Raw genomic sequence first — 20546 nt, 5'->3', positions numbered from 1 at the left:
CGCGCACACACACAGAGAGAGAGAGAGATTGTCTTGATGTTATTACTGTTGCTGTGTTTCTTATTGCGTAGCTGATAGATTTTCAGATTGTTTATGACTTGTGCAGCCTCCATATTGGTTGTTGATGTTCAGGTTGTTGCCTAGCAACGTGTAATCACCAGTAACAGACCAGCCTGTGGAGCCCCGTGCTTCACTGTTAAAGGTGTATTACCTTGTTTGCTTCGTTATGGATGTGTGTGTTGTAATAGGTGAGGCTTATTCTCAGTTTGTGTTACTGAGCAACATGTTACAGTGTTGGTTGTATTGTGGTTGTTGTAACGGTTCTTCTGCCACGCTATCAGAAATGGGGCCGACGCACGTGGCTGCCGCTCACAGTACAATTTAACAACGTCTTCAGTAGTACAACAATGACTGAGAGGTTATTGGGCCGTCCAGTTACTCATCGTGATGTTGTGTTGATGGACGATGAAACGCGGGAGACGGCTTTGAAACGCAGATACCAATTCAAGCTAAGAAATGTACATCTAAAGCTAACGTTACATAAACATAAAGAGGCTAGCTAGCTAACTGTTATCCTTCTCACGACTTGACTCTTTGCTGTTGGGACTGACCCCCCACTGCTAAAAACCCTAAAGGTAACACTGTCACATGTTCATTATTATGATTTTTAATGAATTTTAGTGAATTTTTGCCATACTAACTATCCCTTTTTTGAAAAGGGGAAGTAGCTCAATGGTAGAGCGCTTTTCCATAATCTGAGTCAGTGGAAGCATTTTAAGAACCAGTTTTTATGAGAACATCCCATACCACAGTATGAGAAACATCCCATAACCAGCATGCTTTACTGTCTTCACAGTGGACTGGGGCTTGATTTCAGTGCAGGGGGGTCGGAGGACAAACTGTCTGCGGCTCCTAGACCCAAAAAGAACAGTTTCCCTCTCATCAGTCCCCAGAATGTTGCTCCATTTCTCTGTTGGCCAGTCAATGTGTCCTTTGGTTTTTTCCCATGTCGGTCAGGCTTGGATGCCATTTCAAGGCATTTGAAATGATTTGGCAGAGCAGCTTATAATCTTCTGCACTTCTTTATATGTTTTCCCCTCTCATATCAACTTTTAATCAAAGTCCTCTGTTCCTCAGAGCAATGTCTGGAACGAGCCATTTTGCTGAGTATTTCAGTGTGAAATGCACTATACCAGCATGCACAACATGTGCTTCCTTCCTTCTTAAATATGATATATACAGTATTAGATAAATATGGGCCATAACTGACACCTGTTTCTTCACAGAATCAATCAGCTCACTAATTGAACACAACACTGCTATTATTTGAACATGCTCCTTTCAATTACAGATTCAATTCTACAGAATGAGCAGCATGCATGTCATGACTGTTGGTTTTCTAGGACTCTACAACACTTACTAGTAAATTATTTGCCATGTAGAAATATCACTTTTTCCCAAAAAATGATTCATGAGTTTAGTGATGCTATTATTTGAACACAACTGTACATCAAAGCTATTTTTTAAACATCCATGACCAGACATATGGCCTGTGTTTTTCAGAGCGTCAGTGATGCTCAGCAGTTTTATTCCAGAGCACAGCAGAAAGCTCTGCTGAGCTTCAGAACTTGAGGAAATGGAGCTTGTGTGGACAATACCACATTACACTACCATATTACTTACTTACACAATACTGCTGGCTATACAAGTTTGATTTAGCCAAAACAACCTCAAACAAAAGGTCAAAGGTCAACTGGTGCCCCTCATTGCTAATACCATCAGAACAATGGTTCCAATTTACTTTACTGGAGTAGAGCTGTTCCAGCAACATGAAGACAACACGGGTAACCCCTACAGATACCAGTGAAAGCTAAAAATCTGTGGGAAAATGTTACAGTTACAACTTTTCCGGCACAAAGAGTCCGGATGATCCCCATTTGTTACCGGCTGGCTAAAGGCTGGCAACAAAATGGAGGCCACACATAAATTGATCAAAAGTAGTTTATTTATCACAACAAACAACCAACATGGATGCATGGATCCAATAATGCAACTCCATAATAGTGATGTTGGCAGATATTAACCCTCATGTCGTCCTCGGGTCAAAATGACCCGTTGTCCTACATCAGTGTTCTTTTTAATTACCCAAATAACATGATTGATTCCACACACGCTCTTTGCCAAGTACAAATCTCTACTTTCATTAATATTGGGGTCTTATTCAATTTTATAGCATTTGGAGAAACAAAGTGTTTTTAAATAGTTTTGAGTAAAAGTTGACATATTCCAGTCTGTGATTATCATCAACATCCATTCCTCTAATTTTATTCTAAATAATTCCTAATTTCTGCTTTTCTCACTCAAACATTAGGTATAATTTCCTATAAATGAGGTTTATTGACCATAAATTCCAAAAATAACTGTAACAAAGTCAAAGTTAATAAGTTGGTGTAATGTATTGTTAAAGGTCAAAAAAGTGACAAAAACTGAAGAAAATTTAAACATTCATACAAAGCCTCAACAAAAGTGTTGATTTTCAATTTTGACGGGAAGACAACACAAGGTTAAGAAAAGTATTGCGTCAGTCAAACAATGTTCCATAGACATAAATGTTGTTTCTAGTTTAACCCGTTTGCGCCGGATGCTTCGCGACGACACATCTACCGCCAGTTACTGCGTTGCGCAACTCTGACCCTCCCGCCGGCTGCTGCGTGGCGCAGCGTTTGTATTTGTCGGTCTTTTCATGACGTGTGCAGCAGAGAACGTCATTGGTTCAAATACACATGAGGCGGGTCTTGTTGGCCATGTGACCACCAAATGTACTGTAGGTTGCTGAAATCACGTCAATCAACTAGACGTACATATGCGTTTGTTTATGAATGTTTGAGAGACGAGCGAGAAAACGGCTCCGAGGCAATCAGAGGAGGATTTAGACAGCGAGGGCGGGGACGTTGAGGGAAGATAGTGAGGATTGGGAGGGAGAATGTCTTCATCATAATCGACCACTTCCTCTGTCGGAGCCGTTTTCTCACTCGTCTCTCAAAACTCCATAAACAAACGCACATGTTTGTCTGGTTGATTGACGTGATTTTCAGCAAACTACGGTACATTTTGTGGTCACATGGCTTGGAATAGCCAACAAGACCCGCCTCATGTGTATTTGAACCAATGACAGTGCATCGTCATGGAAAGACCGACCAGTACAAATGCTGCGCCACGCAGCAGCCGCAGGAGGGTCGAGTTGCGCAACGCAGTAACCGGCGGTAGATGTCGTCGCGAAGCATCCGGCGCAAACGGGTTAAGATAGAGCTCTACAGCATGGCACCCTCACTAACTCACTCTCTTGGTTTTTCTCTGTTGATAGAAACGGAGAGGAAGAGGAGTCAAACGTCACCGCTGTCAGCACTGTGACAAATCCTTCACAACATCAGGAATTTAAAGATTCATCAGAGAGTTCACACTGGAGAGAAACCGTACAGCTGTGATCAATGTGGGGAAACATTTCTCCTAGTGGTAGCCTTAAAACTCACCAGCGCTTCACACTGGAGAGAAGCCGTACAGCTGTGAACAATGTGGGGAAACCTTTTCTCATAATAGTACCTTAAAAAACACCAGCGCATTCACACTGGAGAGAAGCCGTACAGTTGTGAACAATGTGGGAAACCTTTTCTCACAGTAGTAACCTAAAACTCACCAGCGCATTCACACTGAGAGAAGCCGTACAGCTGTGAACAATGTGGGGAAACCTTTCTCATAGTGATACCCTTAAAACTCACAGCGCATTCACACTGGAGAGAAGCCGTACTGGTGTGAACATGTTGGGGAAACCTTTTCTCAGAGTAGTAGCCTTAAAAACACCAGCGCATTCACACTGGAGAGAAGCCGTACTGGTGTGAACAATGTGGGAAACCTTTTCTCAGAGTAGTAACCTTAAAAGACACCAGCGCATTCACACTGCCTCGTTGTGAACATGTTTCAGAGCCAAGCTGTTTCCTCCTCCTCATGCCCTGATAGCTGTGTTTGTTATTCTGATCTTCTCTCCACATTGAAGGCTGACCAGCAGTAACTTTATCTTCTGAGCAACATGTATGTTATGTGGATCAGTGGACTGTTTTCTGCCTTTCCTCAGAACCCTTTACCATTTAGGCACCAGAATCGGTGCCTGACCCCATCCTTTTAAAAATAGTTTTTTTTAAATGTATATTTAAATAAAAAAGGAGCACAAAAAGACAGTCAGCTAAATTTAAGAACTGCTTGTTTATTACCTACTGGTCCAAATGAAATGTAAAAAAAAATGTAATATTTCTCCAGTAAATTGCTGGTCAATGACAAAATAACCACTATATGGAAAAAGGCAGCGCTGGTGTTTCAGTAGCACCAAATCCCCGTTACTATTCGTCCGATAGATACCGGGTGTTAAGGCACCGGTGCCGTACTAGCACCAGGTTTCGGTACCCACCCTAACCACATGTACCCACCGTGGGAAGAAGAAACATTAAGACTTTTAAAGATGTTTTAGTTGGAAAACGTAGGCATGTTGAAACTTTTATTTTGGTAAAAACTTTCTTCTCATCTCTATAAATATAAAAAAAATTTGGGCTGACAAGAAGTCAGTGTAATTTTCTTTTAAGGAATACATTTTTGTCACCCTTATATATTTCTAAACTCCCAAAAGTTGGTAAAACTCTAACCTTTGAGCATGTGAGTTTAATAAGCGCAAATTCAATATTTGTTTAAATTTGTCCTCTCCTCATTACCAACATACTAGAAGTCAGCCATTTTGAATTGTACGCTCTCAAATTATTGTTTTGTAGTTTAACATGTTTTCCAACTTGGTGGAATTTCATTTAATAATCTTTGTCTGACATTTCATATTTCTGTGACTGAATGTGGTTTTAAATCTGTTGAGGTCTGTTCAGACTGAAATTAAAGACCCTGATGATGTTTTACAAAATCTGATAATAGAAAGCAAACTTGTAAATAACATCAAGGATTGAATTGTTTTAAATGTTTTGTAATGTGGAACAATTAAATACATAAAAAAAATTAAACAAGGCCTCGTGCTGATTATTTGTGACTTGATTTGGTGGATTTATCCTTCCTGCCGTTTCTTTGTTTAAACTCCTTGATAAGAGAACGTTTCCATCCACTAAAAGTGCTGAAAAAGAAGATTATTATTCAAAGTGTGTGACAACATTATGGGATGGATCCCTACAGAGATAGAGCTTTTAGTTAAAGAGTAAGATCATTTTAGTTTATCATAAAACATCACCAAACCCACCAGACTCCATGTAAATAATCACTATTTTTAGCGTGTATAGAGCAGCATATCTCCACCAGACTCCATGTAAATAATCACTGTATCTAAAACAAAAGACATTTTAGTAACTATTTGACATTGAAATCTTTGGTCAATATAAAATGCAACCCCCCCACCCTTTGATTGTTTCCTATTGATGAGTGACATTTCATATCCCTCAATCTCCACCAACTCCTGTTGTTTATATAGGACAGCTGAAGACATGTAAGGGCAGAGAGAGAGGGAATGACATGCAGCAAACGCCCTCTTCACCAACTGAGCTACCCGGGCGTCCCACACCCACATATTCTAATGTTATTGGAACAAAACTTTCGCAAGGCAAAAACAAATACTTTATTGAAAAATAATAAAAATAATAATACATTTTATTTAACAGCGCCTTTCTAAGCACTCAGGGTCGCTTTACAGACAAAAAAAAGACAGATACAGGCAACTGAAAAGTATAAACAGTTATGAAAAAATGACAGGAAGAGTGTATTTACAAATAAGAAAGCTGGAACAGGTGGGTTTTGAGTCTGGTTTTGAACAGGGGGAGAGAGTTGATACTGCGGAGGACAGGTGGGAGTCAGTTCCAGAGCTGGGGAGCAGAGCAGCTGAAGGCTCTGGTCCCCATGGTGACAAGTCAAGCTGGGGGGACAGTGAGGTGGATAGAGGAGGAAGATCTGAGGGAGCGTGAGGGGACGGCGATGTGAAGGAGTTCTGATAGATATGGAGGAGCAAGGTTCTGGATGGCTTTGAAAGTATGGAGAAGGATTTTAAATTGTATTCTGAATTGAACTGGAAGCCAATGGAGCTGCTGGAGGACAGGGGTTATATGATGGAAAGGGGGTTCTGGTGACGACACGAGCTGCTGAGTTCTGAAGAAGTTGAAGTTTATGGAAAGAGGCCAAATAGTTACAGTAGTCAAGGCGGGAGGTGACGAGGCTGTGGATAAGGATGGAGGCAGTGTGAGTGGTAAGGGAGGGACGGAGGCGGTTAATGTTGCGTAGGTGGAAGTATGCAGACCGGCAGATATTATTTATGTGAGACTGAAAGGATAAGGAGGAGTCGAGGATTACGCCCAGATTCTTGTCCTGAGGGGAAGGGGAGACCAAGGAGTTGTCAATTGGTAGAGTGAAACTGTTGATGAAAAAATGCCAGTACTTTATTAAAAAATGTTATCACTCTTTGTCATTTTTCTCTGGCATTGTTGATTTGAGTAGTGAGTAGCTTTAGGGCTGTGTGAAAATGGGCCAAGCAGTGGTAGTAGTAGTCTAAATGTAGCTGTGGTAAACAATTAGCAGCTGGTAGATAAATCTCCCCATCTGGGTTATGGTCCCAGCACACTTCCGCTGCGCCACTCTGCTCTCCTTAATCTGCCCAGGAGCTGTTAAATCTGTGATTCACATTTTGAGGGAAGGTTTGGGAAGGACCAAGGTTCCAACAGCTATCTTTTATGTGAGCTTCCTGATTGCTTACACGTTAACTATTCACATTGGTGTTTTAAAAAAGGCAGTGATTTTAGCTTTGATTTACTCATCAGCTCTTTTTTGAAGTGATTTAAGACCTGGAACGAGCCATCTTTTATTTACTGTGGAGGTCCAAGTGAGAACGAGTGCAAAAGAAGAGTGATGAAGAAGCCAAAGGAGAAAAGAGGGAAAGGAGTGCCGGACCTGTTATTGTTTTTAGGAAGCACATTTACAGCTATACACTTTGCAAATCAGTGTCTCACCCTGGCCGCCATCAAAGATGCCATTTGGACCTCCAGAAACTTGCTGGTATTTCTGTTTAGTCTTTGGTCTTGGACAGTTACCTGTCAATCTAAAACTGTATATCCTATTGTCTCTGGAACAATAGTTGGCAGTTGGAGGAGTAATAGCTCTTTACAGTCAATATGCAAAAGAAGATGTTCACACATTCAGCCCAGGTAAATGCTCAGCCCATATTCACACAGACCTAAACCTACTCACTTAATGCTGGTTACAATATTCTAAAATCAACAATGCCAGAGAAAAATGACAAAGTGTGATAACATTTTTTAATAAAGCATTGGCTTTTTCCTTGCAAAGGTTTTTTTCCCAATAACATTTACAAGCATACCGTTAGTTACGGTGCCTGTGTTTGTCACGATGTGGAGAGCTGATGTTTGCAGGTAGTGTGGCCGAGTGGTCTAAGGCGCTGGATTTAGGCTCCAGTCTCTCTGGAGGCGTGGGTTCAAATCCCACCACAGCGATGTAAATATTACATCGCTGGAAGCTAACCAATGTGAAGTCTTACAGCTGTGTCATTGGGCTGAACTTGGTGAAGTAACTAGAATCATCCATTAATCACCTTGCTGAGATTGTTCTTTGTTGACCTGAGGTTCAACAATTCGTGAAACCTTCCTTTCCAGCACTTTGGAGTAGAAAATCAGCAAATAATTGCGATAGTTAATCGTGATCTCTAATTGTCATTATCATTTTGGCCATAACCGTGCAGCTCAAAGAGATTTTATTAAACCAGGTTGGGCAAGTAACCTTTCTGCTGACTTCTTGTAAAAAAAGCAACTAACACAACTCAAAGAAAGCTACTGCGATGGCTGGGAATCGAACCCAGGTCAACTGCTTGGAAGGCAGCTTTGCTCACCACTATACCACCATCGCTGGGCAATACAATGTTCACTTCAAATCTTGTAATACATCTGGGTATTGAGACTGGAAATGCACTCTATCACTGAAAGTCCCTCCAGGGGGGTCCTGTGTTATCACAATCAACCGAATGGGAAGTTCGTATGACAATGCTGGCTCCCTTCGATAGCTCAGTTGGTAGAGCGGAGGACTGTAGAGGCATAAAGCTGAAATCCTTTGGTTGCTGGTTCAACTCTGGCTCGAAGGATAAGTTTTCTTCAAGAGTTTCCCTTCAGGGATCAATCAAGAATTTCTGATTCTGATGTAGATATGGAAACCTACTTATTGACCCAAAAGCATGATACTTCTTGCCGAGACATAACATGAAACAAAAAAAGAGGTGTGGTAGATATGAGCGCAGAAATCCTTTCACGACAGGCTTTACGTGAGATTCATGAAACGTTCGTATCACACCAATCAGAGCGTAAGAATGATCGTACATTGATAAATGCAGCGGCTGGAAAGCGACTTGATTTTGCCACTAAGAAGTGATAGTAGTATTATGATGAATTTGCCTCGCGTGTGACACTCTTTTCCATCATATTCAATAACTAAACCAGATTATTCAATCCATTCCTCTACTTAAATGCAAAGTAGTCTCATCCAGGACCTAAAGCACCCGAAGCAAGAATCATAAACCTAGACCAATGAACAAGGAGTGTCATGTCCTGCTCATTGTTCCTCATATCTTTTCCCAGTTTTTTTCTATTGCGTACTACAATTGTGCTGGCTCCTAATCTGGGTTAATTTAACAATAAACTGGATTTAAAGTACAGATTTGGGTTGGAACAGCACCTTGCTTCAGGGCTCATCCGGGAGTTGAACCCGGGACCTCTCGCACCCGAAGCGAGAATCATACCCCTAGACCAACGAGCCACGTAAACATAGCTTATTAGCAATTTCCCATCAAGTAAATGTGACCAGTCAGTGACTCGAAAGTGAAAAAATACATGGAGAGTAGAAGAAGAAGCCAGCAGACATGGAGAGTAGAAGAAGAAGCCAGCAGACATGGAGAGTAGAAGAAGAAGCCAGCAGACATGGAGAGTAGAAGAAGAATCATTCATTAATCATCCAGAGTGAGCTGGTCCAATGAGCTCGTCTGAATCTGTTAAGAAGTTTGTTTGGCATGTGGTGTTTTTATGGCTCCACATTGGAACTTGAATTTTTTGGTCAAAAGTGACAGCAGATAAGCCTAGTTTCCACCATCTATTGGACGACAGACTACTTTTGTCAAAATTAGAAATTGAATATTGGTAAAAAAGAAATGCAGTTTGAAAGAGGAAATGCAGCTTGGATTTGTCACTGACTTGAAAGACTATGGTCAGGTAGATTGGCATGGGGTCTTTTCACGGCTCCACATCCCGATTCAGCTTTCCGATATCATTTGACAACAGGAAGAATTTGATACAAAATATTTTTACCAAAACAAAGACTTGATTTTGTCAGTAAAAAGTGATAGTATAATATAACAGCTCTCCACATGACACACACAGGGACCGTGACTAACATTACGTTTGTTAATATCACCAGACATAAGGCCAGTTGGGTTATCTTTGGGCTGCTCTATGGTCTTCTGCAAAAGAATAAATCCCAGAGTTGGCTCTCTCCAGATTATTTAAAAAACAAACGTCCCTGGGTGGACTTGAACCGCCATCCTTTCGGTTAACAGCCGACTGCACTGACCTGCCTGTCTGATGTTTTATGACCGGGATCTCGATCTTTAAGCCACAAGCATTTGCTTTATGGCTTTTTGAGGTTGAGCTGCACATGTATGCTTATCAGGCTATTTTCCTGTTACTCAGAAATTGGGGAAGCTGACTCATGCGGAAATGGAGAAGCTGGACGTGCATTGTATTGTTCTTACATGTCAATTGGATTCTGACTTTCAATTCAAATATTTGGCATCCAAGAAAATTTGGGATCTGATGATGTATCAGTCATTTTGCTGGTGGTTTCTTGGTCACAGCAACAAGCTTGATCATTGACAGACAGTTGCACGCCACGTATCACAAAACTGTTGGGTGGGGCCTTATGTATTTGCTTGTATTACATCAAGTGACATGCATACCAATGACTGCAAAGATTAATATGTATATGGTTTGCAGAACTGTACCTTCTAATAGACCACTTGGGTTATCTTGGGGCTGCTCTATGGTCTTCTGCAGAAGTGTAAAGACCAGATTTGGCTCTCTCCATGTTATTTAAGCAGCAAACATCCCTGGGTGGACTTGAACCACCATCCTTTCGGTTAACAGCCGACTGCGCTGACCTATTGCGCCACAGAGACTGCGCCTGTCTGAGGTTTTATGAGCGGGAACTCGATCTTTAAGCCTCAAGCATTTGCTTTATGGCTGTCTGTTAAAACATGAACAGAGACAACTTCTCTTTGTTGAAGCATTATTACAATCAAGCATCAGGATATACATGGGGGGGGGGGCTCTGCTATGGCTGTGTGTGGTAATAAAAGAAATACATAACATTGTAAAGGCTACCATACACAAGGCATAGGAATCATATATGCTAGTAAATAATAACAATAAACCCAATATCAATTACATTATCTTAATGAGCAAGGACATTTAACAATGGCCATTATATCGAATCAGGCAGGTGTAAGCTAGCTAACAGGTGTAACCTAGGTAACAGGTGAAGAACACAAACAAGCTAACTTTTAAATTTGCCAGAACTACAGACCAATACAACAACAGGCTTAAATGAACTGACAACATCAGTTCTAGGACTTACAGTTCTCAAAGACGCACACAATCTCAGTTGATTATCCTCCGGACAACTAGTCTCTTGCTCTTTTCTCTCACAATCACACCTGATATACGACTTTTAGTACAAAACTAAAGTAACAAGCCAATTTTGTAAAATGTAAGGAGTAGAAAGTGCAAATTGTAGTAGACTGCCTCAGTCTGTGGATCCTTATGGAGGAAGCTTGATTGATTGATATACTGCCTTATTTGTACCATAACAGAGATCTAATATTGTATTAAACCAGGTTGGGCAAGTAACCTTTCTGGTTACTTCTTGACAAACAGAGTAAGTAACATCACTCAACAAAAACTACTGCAAAGGCTGGGAATCAAACCCAGGTCAAGTGCTTGGAAGGCAGTTACCTAAAGCACCCTAAGTAAGTAAAAGGAGTAATAAAGATAAGTCTAAGTCAATCTCAGAAAACAGTTTTAAAAAACTGAAAATCTTCAGGGGATGTAGCTCAGTAGTAGAGCTCATGCTTTACATGTATGAGGACCTGGCATCTCCAGCAGGTATTATGGTAGAGTCTTTAAAAGAGCTGCAACAGATATTACCTCCTGTGGTAATCTGACTGGTAGGGTTATAGAACGTAGTGGTAGACTAAGACCTGCTGTGACACAAACTAAGCGGTGTGCTCTCTCTTTTATACCTCAGACTATCAGACAGCACAACAAGCACTTTAAATGCACATGTTTTACAGTCTCTATTTTACTGTATTTATGTACTTAAACTGCAATATGTTTTTAGTATTATGCTCCAGTTTTTAGAGGTGTTACAGCAGGTATGAGCACTGTAGTTTCCATTTTTATAGATGAAATAAACTGGACATCTTATTAGGTTTACTCTTCAGCAGATGGAAACCTTACATCCCAGACACTTGCTTTGCTAAACATCCACAGACTGGAAATAGACTCAGTGCTCATACAAATGATGAGATTTAGCAGAGGATGGTTTCGATCCATCGACCTCTGGGTTATGGGCCCAGCACGCTTCCGCTGCGCCACTCTGCTCTGCTGTTTGGGCTCAAGGGATGGAAAATTCTGTGATTCACATTTTGAGGGAAGGTGGCAACAAAGGTTCCAACAGCTTACGGGTGGCAAAGTTTAACATTTTGTAGATCTTGCAACTTGCGTATCACTCTGCTCAGCCTGCCTGGTCTACTCCAAGGTGGTGGAAAGTAAGCTTCAGCCAATCCTCCGCCAAGTTAGCTGTTATTTGCAGGTAGTGTGGCGGAGTGGTCTAAGGCGCTGGATTAAGGCTCCAGTCTCTCTGGAGGCGTGGGTTCAAATCCCACCACTGCCATTTGCATCTATTACATAGCTGGAAGCCAACCAATGTGATATCTTGCAGCTGTGTCATTTGGGCTGAACTGCGCTCTATCACTGAGCTACAGGCCCTGATGAGTCAGAAATTCCCTCAGGGGGTCCTGTGTTATCACATTAACAAGAATGGGAAGTGCTTTCATAAACATTGTTGACCTTTAATAGCTCAGTGGTAGAAGCAGTGTCTTCCAGAGTTTCCCTTCACGGATCAATCAAGTATTTCTGATTCTGATGTAGAGATGGACAGACGACCCAAAAGCATAATACTTCTTGCCGAGACATAACAAAAAAAAACAGGAAGGGCTCATTTAAAGGTTTTATTGCTTACTTAGCCATATAATTGTAACACTATTTATTGATATAACATTAAAATAATCACATGTTAGTCATATTTTTTATATATTAATTTATTTAAAAAACTAATAAAGAAGATAAGGATAAACAAGATAAAGATAGGATGGCTGAGCGTTCCAAGGCTCTGCTTTCAGGTCGTAGTCTCCACTGGGGGCTTGGATTCAAATCCCACTTCTTACATGAATTGTTTCCTTCTAGAACTAATTTCAGAGACATGTTATTGGGAATCTTGAATTCAGCTATTCTCTACATTATAGTGGATATTAATTGACGCAAGATACTGAATTGAAAGTACAGCCGCACCTTTTGTGAGCATCTGCATTATCAACCCATGTAAAGTTACCATGTGTACACAGTAGACCTATCTACTGCTGTATTCATTGTTTGTGGCAAGAGCTTTAAAACCTATTCTTGACTTTTCTTGTTCCACATCCTGTGTGAACGCTTAGCTTACTAAATGACTTAAATTAGCCAGTAATTGTTGTGTGCCTTCAATAGCATAAGTGTTAATATTATGGAAGAAGCTGCCTGGCAAACCAATGTTGCCTTTCAGAACAGTGGTTCCATGGTGTAATGGTAAGCACTCTGGACTTTGAATCCAGTAATCTGAGTTCAAGTCTCGGTGGAACCTGGTTTTAAGCCAGAGTACTGGTGAAATAAAAAAATCAACCTCTACACTGTCCACATCTAGGCTAACGGGTAAAATATTCTTGGATGTTTGACTGAAAACAGTATGTTGGTGGTGGCATGTTGACCTGTGACCTGTACTTCATGTTAACTTAAAGGAGCTCCAAATTTAGATTTGGTTGAACATATTGAGGATATTTCCACAATGTTGACCCAAATGTCAGTCTATTTCCCATCTAGTTGGAACATGTCTGGACACAGGTGGACATTTTGGACAGAAACATTGGTGGATCTTGATTCCCACCACAGGATTTAGCCTGTATTTGGGTACAGAGTCGGTAAGATGCCTTCACATCCCGCGCAATGTATTGCCATTGTAAAGCACATTTCCACACTGGTGACATTCTTCCATGTCCCCATAAACACATATATTTGGGCTGGCAATAGGGAAACCTTCCTTTGATAAGTATGACCTGGATGACTGAGAACCTACTATATCATGACATAGTTGACTTACCATATTATTATTTCTGTGAGAGATCCTACTACACGTTGGAATATTCAGTCAGGATGGCTGAGCGGTACAAGGTGACATCGGTTCGAATTTGGGGATATTGTTTTTGTTTTGTTTTTTGCTGTTTGTTGTGGTGGTGTAGCTTGGGGGGGCGGGGGTGATAAGATAAGTCGCTTGCAAGGGTTACACAATCATCAGCACACATTTGCACACCGACTTTCAACAGTACATTCCCTTACCTACTTCACATACGCTCCTTTGGTTGCTTGGCCATTCTTATCAAATATGGCTGCCAGAAAGGGATGGGGACAAAGATGGTGCATCCTGTTTAATTAGTTACACAGTTAAGCAGTTACACTTATATTCCATGGTCTTCTTTTTATTTTAAATTAGAGGCAATTAGGGTGTTTGTGGGGTTGAGGGTATTCTGGGGTTGTGTAATTAAAGTAGGCAGGACTAGATTATAGCCGATAGATATCAGAGATCCATTACCTTAATTTTTATGCGTTGTACTTTTCCCTTGCCGGGTGAGTTAGGGAAACTGTTACAGCATAGCGGAGTATCTGTCCACCTCCACACGCCTAGTCTTCTCTTCAAGCAGACTTACTGCCTCCTGGTCTTGTCTTGACCTGGTTACCATTTTCTAATTTTTGTATGGCAGCACATCCAGCTGCTAGAGATTCTCAACAATCTGGAAGAGCTCCATGTTGGAAGGAACAGTGGACGTCAGAAGGTACTGTTGCGGCCGTAGCTGTTGCTCTACGATCCGTGCTGGGCCCTGAAACATTCCCCCCAGTCTGGCTCAAATAGTGATTGGTCTACCTGGTGGACCGAGCTTCACTGGCTCTATGGGGGTGAGATGTGGATGATCAGCACCAATGGGAAGGAGTGGGCTGGCGTTCTCAAACGGCTGACGGGAGAGACCTGCAAGGTACTTACACCTCTTCTGCAGACTGACTGGATAGGATTGATCCGCCAAGCCTAGGCGAGCTAAGCCGTTACTCCCAATACTACGTGTCAGTATACTGTATGTTTAGCTTATACAAGGTAAAAGACAAATTAAGACTTAACAGGGTAGCTACTTGTGGAGGTGCTGTGGCTTAGTGGTTAAAGTGCCTGTCTAGTAAACAGGAGATCCTGGGTTCAAATCCCAGCAGCACCTTGTTGCTGGAGAGATTACCTCTTCTGGCGTGTCATCATCATGTCAACCCATTCCCTGTTAACGTACCCTGGTAGCAAATGAAAATGGCATGTTACATTTACACAGAAACACCAATAACATGCCCACAAGGTGTTCTATTTGCCTGATAACTAATTAAATTAATTAATAAATGCGCTACTTTGGCTCCACTACAGTTCTGTGTCACTCAACTGCTCCATTTCACTCACCACTGAGTCAGACTAAATGCCCCGCCACAACAACATCTGATTAGCAGGCAATTTAAAAACAAGTACAGGTAACCTCTGCAACAACAAGGTGCTGCTGGGATTTGAACCCAGGAACTTCTGCTGACTAGACAGGCACTTTAACCAACTAAGCCACAGCACTTCTGGGGAGGAACACGGATGCATGGCCATTATGGAGGTACTCAGTGTAAACAACTGAGGTGGTTGGGTCATCTGGTAAGGATGCCTCATGGGGTTCTCCGTAGAGAGCTGGTCCAGGCACATCCAGCTGGGAGGAGGCTTCGGGGAAGACCCAGGACTATGTGGAGAGAGTACATCTCCAACCTGGCCTGGGAACGCCTCATGATTCCCTAGTTGGAGCTGGTTGATGTGGTTAGGCAAGGAAAGTTTGGGGTCCCCTGCTGGAGCTGCTGGACAAAGATGGATGGATGGAAGGAACCCTTTTCACTAGCTCATTGCATTCTTGCAGGACAGACTTTGCTGCAGGAGGCGCTGTAGCTTAGTGGTTAAAGCGCCTGTCTCGTAAACAGGAGATCCTGGGTCCAAATCCCAGCAGTGCCTGGTGATCACTGAATGAAGTGTTTCCACATGGTTTGTGATACTTAACATGTGCAACAAAGATGAAGCCTGATTTTCTAGAGCACTAAAGTGACATGTGATGTTGTTTTGTACCATAACATTACATGTGTCCATGTAAAGCGAATGAAAGCCTTTTGTTGGAGGTGTTTTTGCAACTTTAGTGTGAAGATTATAAAGTTTTTATTATCATGAATTTCAGTCTTACCTTGGAAGCTTAGGGCTACTGCAAGCTGCCTGCGTGGCGAGAGCGTGTCAGCTGAGGTTAGAGTGCCCTACCGTATTGGTCAATACTGTTGACATAGGAGAAAAAAAAACAGACACGCCACACAGCAAACGCTATGTTGACTGTTGAGGAGGACTAAATTAGGACTGTGTTTTAAGCTTTCCATGGCTTTCCATGAGAATGGCATGATAACAGCTGTTTCAGTGTTGATGGAACATGGCCTGACCGGAGGGAGTGGTTTATGACCTTTGTGATGAGGGGACTTATGGCATGGAGGTTGGATTTTACCAGGCTGTGGGAAAGGGTCTCTCATCTCTCAAGGTCCTTGCATAGGACTTCTGTGGTTCTCGGTAGGCCTGCCTATGAACAGTGAGTCCTGAGGCGTCGCTCAAGGACACGTCCAGCTGTTTTCATTTGCCGGAGTTCGTAGGGGTCCCCTACTGGAGCTGCTGGACCAGCAGTGCCTGGTTCTCACTTAATGAAGTTTATACATATGATTTGTGATTCTTAACAGACAAACAAAGTTACCAGCTGCCTTATTTTCCAGAGCATAAAAGTGACATGTGATGTTGTCTTATAACATTATATGTGGCTGAAAACAGTCTATACCAGTGGAGTGGAATGCTGGCTGTAATAGGTGCAGGTGGGCTGCACGCTGTTAGGTCAGCCATTTTGGGAATCACTGGTTTAGACTTCCACCGATGACACTCATCAAGTGTGCAGGTGATGACGGATGGCCTCTCACCCATCTCACTCCGGACACCCATTTCACTCCGGACACAACCTGTTCCAGCTTCTCCCCTCTGGTAGGCACTACAGAGCACTTTACGCCAAAACTAACAGAATCAGGACCGATTTCTTACCACAAGACATCACTCTGATGAAATATTTGCACCGCTCTTCTATGGCTCTGAATCAGAGTAAGTTTGTTGTTTGTTTGTGAGTAGTACTCAAGGGGGTGCTGTGGCTTAGCTGGTTAAAGTGCCTGTCTAGTAAACAGGAGATCCAGGGTTAAATCCCAGCACCACCTTGTTGTTGCAGTGATTACCTCAGTTGTCATCATCATGTCTACCCAATCCCCATGCCACTCATTAAGCCCTGGCAGCAAATGAAAAAGGCATGTTACATTTACACAGAAACACTACATCAACACAGGCTTAAGAAGATACATGAAAACACATGAAATTCAGAGCAATGCAAATTTTAGGTAGTTCATTAATAAGGTTTTGCGGTTCTGTTTATAGAAACTACATCCTGTTATATCGCGTGATCATACATGAATTCACGAGATCCCGTGGGTCCATGTGACTTCAGTGGTCCGTCATGGCCTGCAACAAATCCGGACTGGTGGGTGTTGACGGACTGCGGATCACGGAGCAAATCCGAAGCAGAGTGTATCCGCAGTTGGTGGAAGTCAGGGGTAAGGCCTCCTGCACACTGCCTGTGTGGTGTGAGCATGGCATTTCTGTTGCGTGGCATTTTCTTGGTCTTTGCACACCAGAAACCTTTCTGACGTGGCGATGTTGCTGGATCTCCTGTTTACAAGACAGCCGCTTTAACCACTAAGCTACAGAACCTCCTACAGGTTTGCCTGTCATGCAAGAATACAATGAGCTAGTGAACAGGGTTCCAACCATCCATCCATCTTTGTCAAGTAGCTCCAACAGGGGACCCCAAACTTCCCTTTTCCGAGCAACTGGGGGATCCTGAGGCGTTCCCAGGCCAGGTTAGAGATATAATCCCTCCACCTAGTCCTGGGTCCTCCCGAGACCCTCCTCCCAGCTGGACGTGCCTGGACCACCTCCCTAGGGAGGCCCCCAGGAGGCATCTTGACCTGGTCACCAGCTCATTTTTGTATTACAGCACATCCAGCTGCTAGAGCTTCTCAACGATCTGGAAGAGCTCCATGTTGGAGGGAACAGTGTGTCAGCAGCAACAGATGCTTTGTAAACGTTAACAGACTAGAAATAGACTTTATGCAAAGCATAGCAAAGAGCAGAGGATAGTTTCAATCCATTGACCTCTGAGTTATGGGCCCAGCACGCTTCCGCTGAATTAATCTTTGCAGACATTGGTATGCAGGTCACTTGATGTAATTCAAGCAAATACATAAGGCCCCACCCAACAGTTTTGTGATACGTGGCGTGCAACTGTATGTCAATGATCAGCTTGTGCTGTGACCAAGAAACCACCAGCAAAATGACTGATATATCATCAGTTCCGAACTATTCTTGGATGCCAAATATATGAATTCAAAGTCAGAATCCAGTTGACATGTAAGAACAATACAATGCACGTCCAGCTTCTGAATTTCCGCATGAGTCAGCTTCCCCAATTCTGAGTAACAGGAAAATAGCCTGATAAGCAGACATGTGCAGCTCAACCTCAAAAAGCCATACAGCAAATGCTTGTGGCTTAAATAGCAAGCTCCCACTCATAAACATCAGACAAGAGCAGTCTCTGTGGCGCAATAGGTCAGCGCAGTCGTCTGTTAACCGAAAGGATGGGTTCAAGTCCACCCAGGGACGTTTGCTGCTTAAATAACTGGAGAGAGTCAACTCTTGGGTTTATCCTTCTGTTTATCCTAGAGCAGCCCGAAGATAACCCAAGTGGCCTTATGTCTTGTGAAATCAACAAACGTAATGTTAGTCACGATCCCTGTGTGTGTCATGTGGAGAGCTGGTAAAAATATTTTGTATCAAATTCTTCCTGTTGTCAAATGAGATCGTTAAGCTGAATCGGGCAGTGGAGCCGTGAAAAGACCCCATGACAATCTACCTGACCATAGCCTTTCAAGTCAGTGACCAATCCAAGCTGCATTTCCTTTTTACCAATGTTCAATTTCCAATTTTGGCAAAAGTAGTCTGTCCAATAGATAAATAAACTAGGCTTATCTGCTGTCACTTTTGACCGAAAAATTCAAGTTTGAATGTTGGTAAATGTTTTGTTTCAAAAGTAGTCTTTCGTCCAATATAATCAGAAAGCTCAGTCTGGCAGTGGAGTCATAAAACACTACATGCCAAACAAACTTCTTGACCATTGTCTTTTGCGTCACTGACTGATCATATTTACTTGATGGGAAATTGCTAATAGCTAATAATGTTTTTAAGTGGCTCGTTGGTCTAGGGGTATGATTCTCGCTTCGGGCGCGAGAGGTCCCGGGTTCAACTCCCGGACGAGCCCTGAAGGCAGGCGCTGTTCCAACCACATATATAGTTTAAAATACAGCTCATTGTTTAATTAACCCAGATTCGGAGCCAGCACAATTGTAGTACAGCATGTTGGCAATTTTCATTATAATTCAACTGCAGGCACTAAAAAAAACTGGGAAACATGTCTCAATGCCCAGATGTAGTGAACATTGCGTTTACCAGCAATGGTGGTATAGTGTGGAGCATAGCTGCCTTCCAAGCAGTTGACCTGGATTTGATTCCCAGCATAGCAGTTGATTTTATTGAGTGATGTTACCTGCTGAATTTAACAAGAAGTCAGCAGAAAGGTTACTTGCCCAACCTGGTTTGATAAAACATCAGAGGTGGGTAGTAACGAGTTACATTTACTCCGTTACATTTACTTGAGTAAGTTTTGAAAAAATGTACTTCTAGGAGTAGTTTAAATCACTATACTTTTACTTTTACTTGAGTAGATTAGTGAAAAATAAACTGTACTCTTACTCCGCTACATTAGGTTCCAATGAGCTCGTTACTCGTTACTACGCGTCATTGTTTTCACCCCCGCGTACGTCTCATTTTGTTTTATTTTGACAGAGAGTCTTCCGCTGAACGTGACTGTGCTTAACCCAATCACACGTCGTTGTGCAGTCACTTGACCATACTCGTTTCAGCAGCGGGACCATAGACCGTTAATATGGGACAGATCAGCTTTACACTCGTAGCAAAGCAAAGAAACAGCAGCTACGTTTTGCGGTGTGTCAGGGTCTACCAAAACAAACGGACATGTCAGCGTTCAACAACTCAACATCTAACCTGAGGAGACGTAGCGGTGGTTTTAGTTTTTGCTGTGGAGAGGTGGATGTTTGTCTTTTAGGTTACATACAGTATGTTTTACACATGCAGTATCCATCCAAATTGATGTGACAAGTCTCTCAAGTAAGCTCTTTTTGTAATTAATAATTTATTTTATTGATTGGATGAACTATAATTTGCCTAAAGAAATTATTTTTATCTTTGTCGGTCTGATTGATCTTGTGTTAAGAAATAAATCAGACGTTACTCAACAGTTACTCACTACTTGAGTAGTTTTTTCGTCAAGTACTTTTTACTTTTACTCAAGTAATTATTTGGATGACTACTTTTACTTTTACTTGAGTCATATTATTCTGAAGTAACAGTACTTTTACTTGAGTAAATTTTTGGCTACTCTACCCACCTCTGTAAAACATTAGATGTCTTTGGGCCGCACAATTATGGCCAAAGCTATAATCACAATTGTTTGTTGTTTCACCAACGTTGAACCTCAGGTTATCACGGAACAATCTCAGCAACGGTATTGATGGATGATTCTAGTTACTTCACCAAGTTCAGCCCAAATAACACAGTTGTAAGACATCACATTGGTTGGCTTCCTTGCTATGTAACATATGCAACTGACAGTGGTGGGATTTGAACCCACGTCTCCAGAGAGACTAGAGCCTTAATCCTGCGCCACACTACCTGCATGTATCGGTTCTCCACATCTTGACAAACATCGGCATCGTAACTAATGGTATGCTTGTTAATGTTATTGGGGAAAAAAAAAACCTTTACAAGGAAAAAGCCAATTAAAAAAAAACTTT

The 20546-nt window shown here is 42.1% G+C and overlaps 9 non-coding genes across 9 annotated transcripts; 6 read left to right on the top strand and 3 right to left on the bottom strand.

Annotated features, from left to right (window-relative positions):
- Positions 1–7450: 7450 nt before the first annotated feature.
- On the top strand, positions 7451–7532 carry trnal-uag (transfer RNA leucine (anticodon UAG)). The gene has a single exon. It is a non-coding gene; the product is annotated as a tRNA-Leu (tRNA).
- A 337-nt stretch (positions 7533–7869) lies between these two features.
- trnag-ucc (transfer RNA glycine (anticodon UCC)) lies at positions 7870–7941 on the bottom strand. The gene has a single exon. It is a non-coding gene; the product is annotated as a tRNA-Gly (tRNA).
- Positions 7942–8769: 828 nt separating this feature from the next.
- Positions 8770–8841, bottom strand: trnap-cgg (transfer RNA proline (anticodon CGG)). Its single transcript has one exon. It is a non-coding gene; the product is annotated as a tRNA-Pro (tRNA).
- Positions 8842–11663: 2822 nt separating this feature from the next.
- On the bottom strand, positions 11664–11735 carry trnam-cau (transfer RNA methionine (anticodon CAU)). Its single transcript has one exon. It is a non-coding gene; the product is annotated as a tRNA-Met (tRNA).
- Positions 11736–11945: 210 nt separating this feature from the next.
- trnal-aag (transfer RNA leucine (anticodon AAG)) lies at positions 11946–12027 on the top strand. Its single transcript has one exon. It is a non-coding gene; the product is annotated as a tRNA-Leu (tRNA).
- Positions 12028–12960: 933 nt separating this feature from the next.
- trnaq-uug (transfer RNA glutamine (anticodon UUG)) lies at positions 12961–13032 on the top strand. The gene has a single exon. It is a non-coding gene; the product is annotated as a tRNA-Gln (tRNA).
- A 1599-nt stretch (positions 13033–14631) lies between these two features.
- Positions 14632–14704, top strand: trnat-agu (transfer RNA threonine (anticodon AGU)). Its single transcript has one exon. It is a non-coding gene; the product is annotated as a tRNA-Thr (tRNA).
- A 733-nt stretch (positions 14705–15437) lies between these two features.
- Positions 15438–15510, top strand: trnat-cgu (transfer RNA threonine (anticodon CGU)). The gene has a single exon. It is a non-coding gene; the product is annotated as a tRNA-Thr (tRNA).
- Positions 15511–18862: 3352 nt separating this feature from the next.
- trnap-cgg (transfer RNA proline (anticodon CGG)) lies at positions 18863–18934 on the top strand. Its single transcript has one exon. It is a non-coding gene; the product is annotated as a tRNA-Pro (tRNA).
- Positions 18935–20546: the final 1612 nt, after the last annotated feature.

The sequence above is a fragment of the Etheostoma spectabile genome, unplaced genomic scaffold, assembly GCF_008692095.1.
Source record: "Etheostoma spectabile isolate EspeVRDwgs_2016 unplaced genomic scaffold, UIUC_Espe_1.0 scaffold00002375, whole genome shotgun sequence".
NCBI lineage: Eukaryota > Metazoa > Chordata > Actinopteri > Perciformes > Percidae > Etheostoma > Etheostoma spectabile.
Note: the sequence above shows the minus strand (reverse complement) of the source record. Positions and strands in the feature narration are given on the sequence as shown.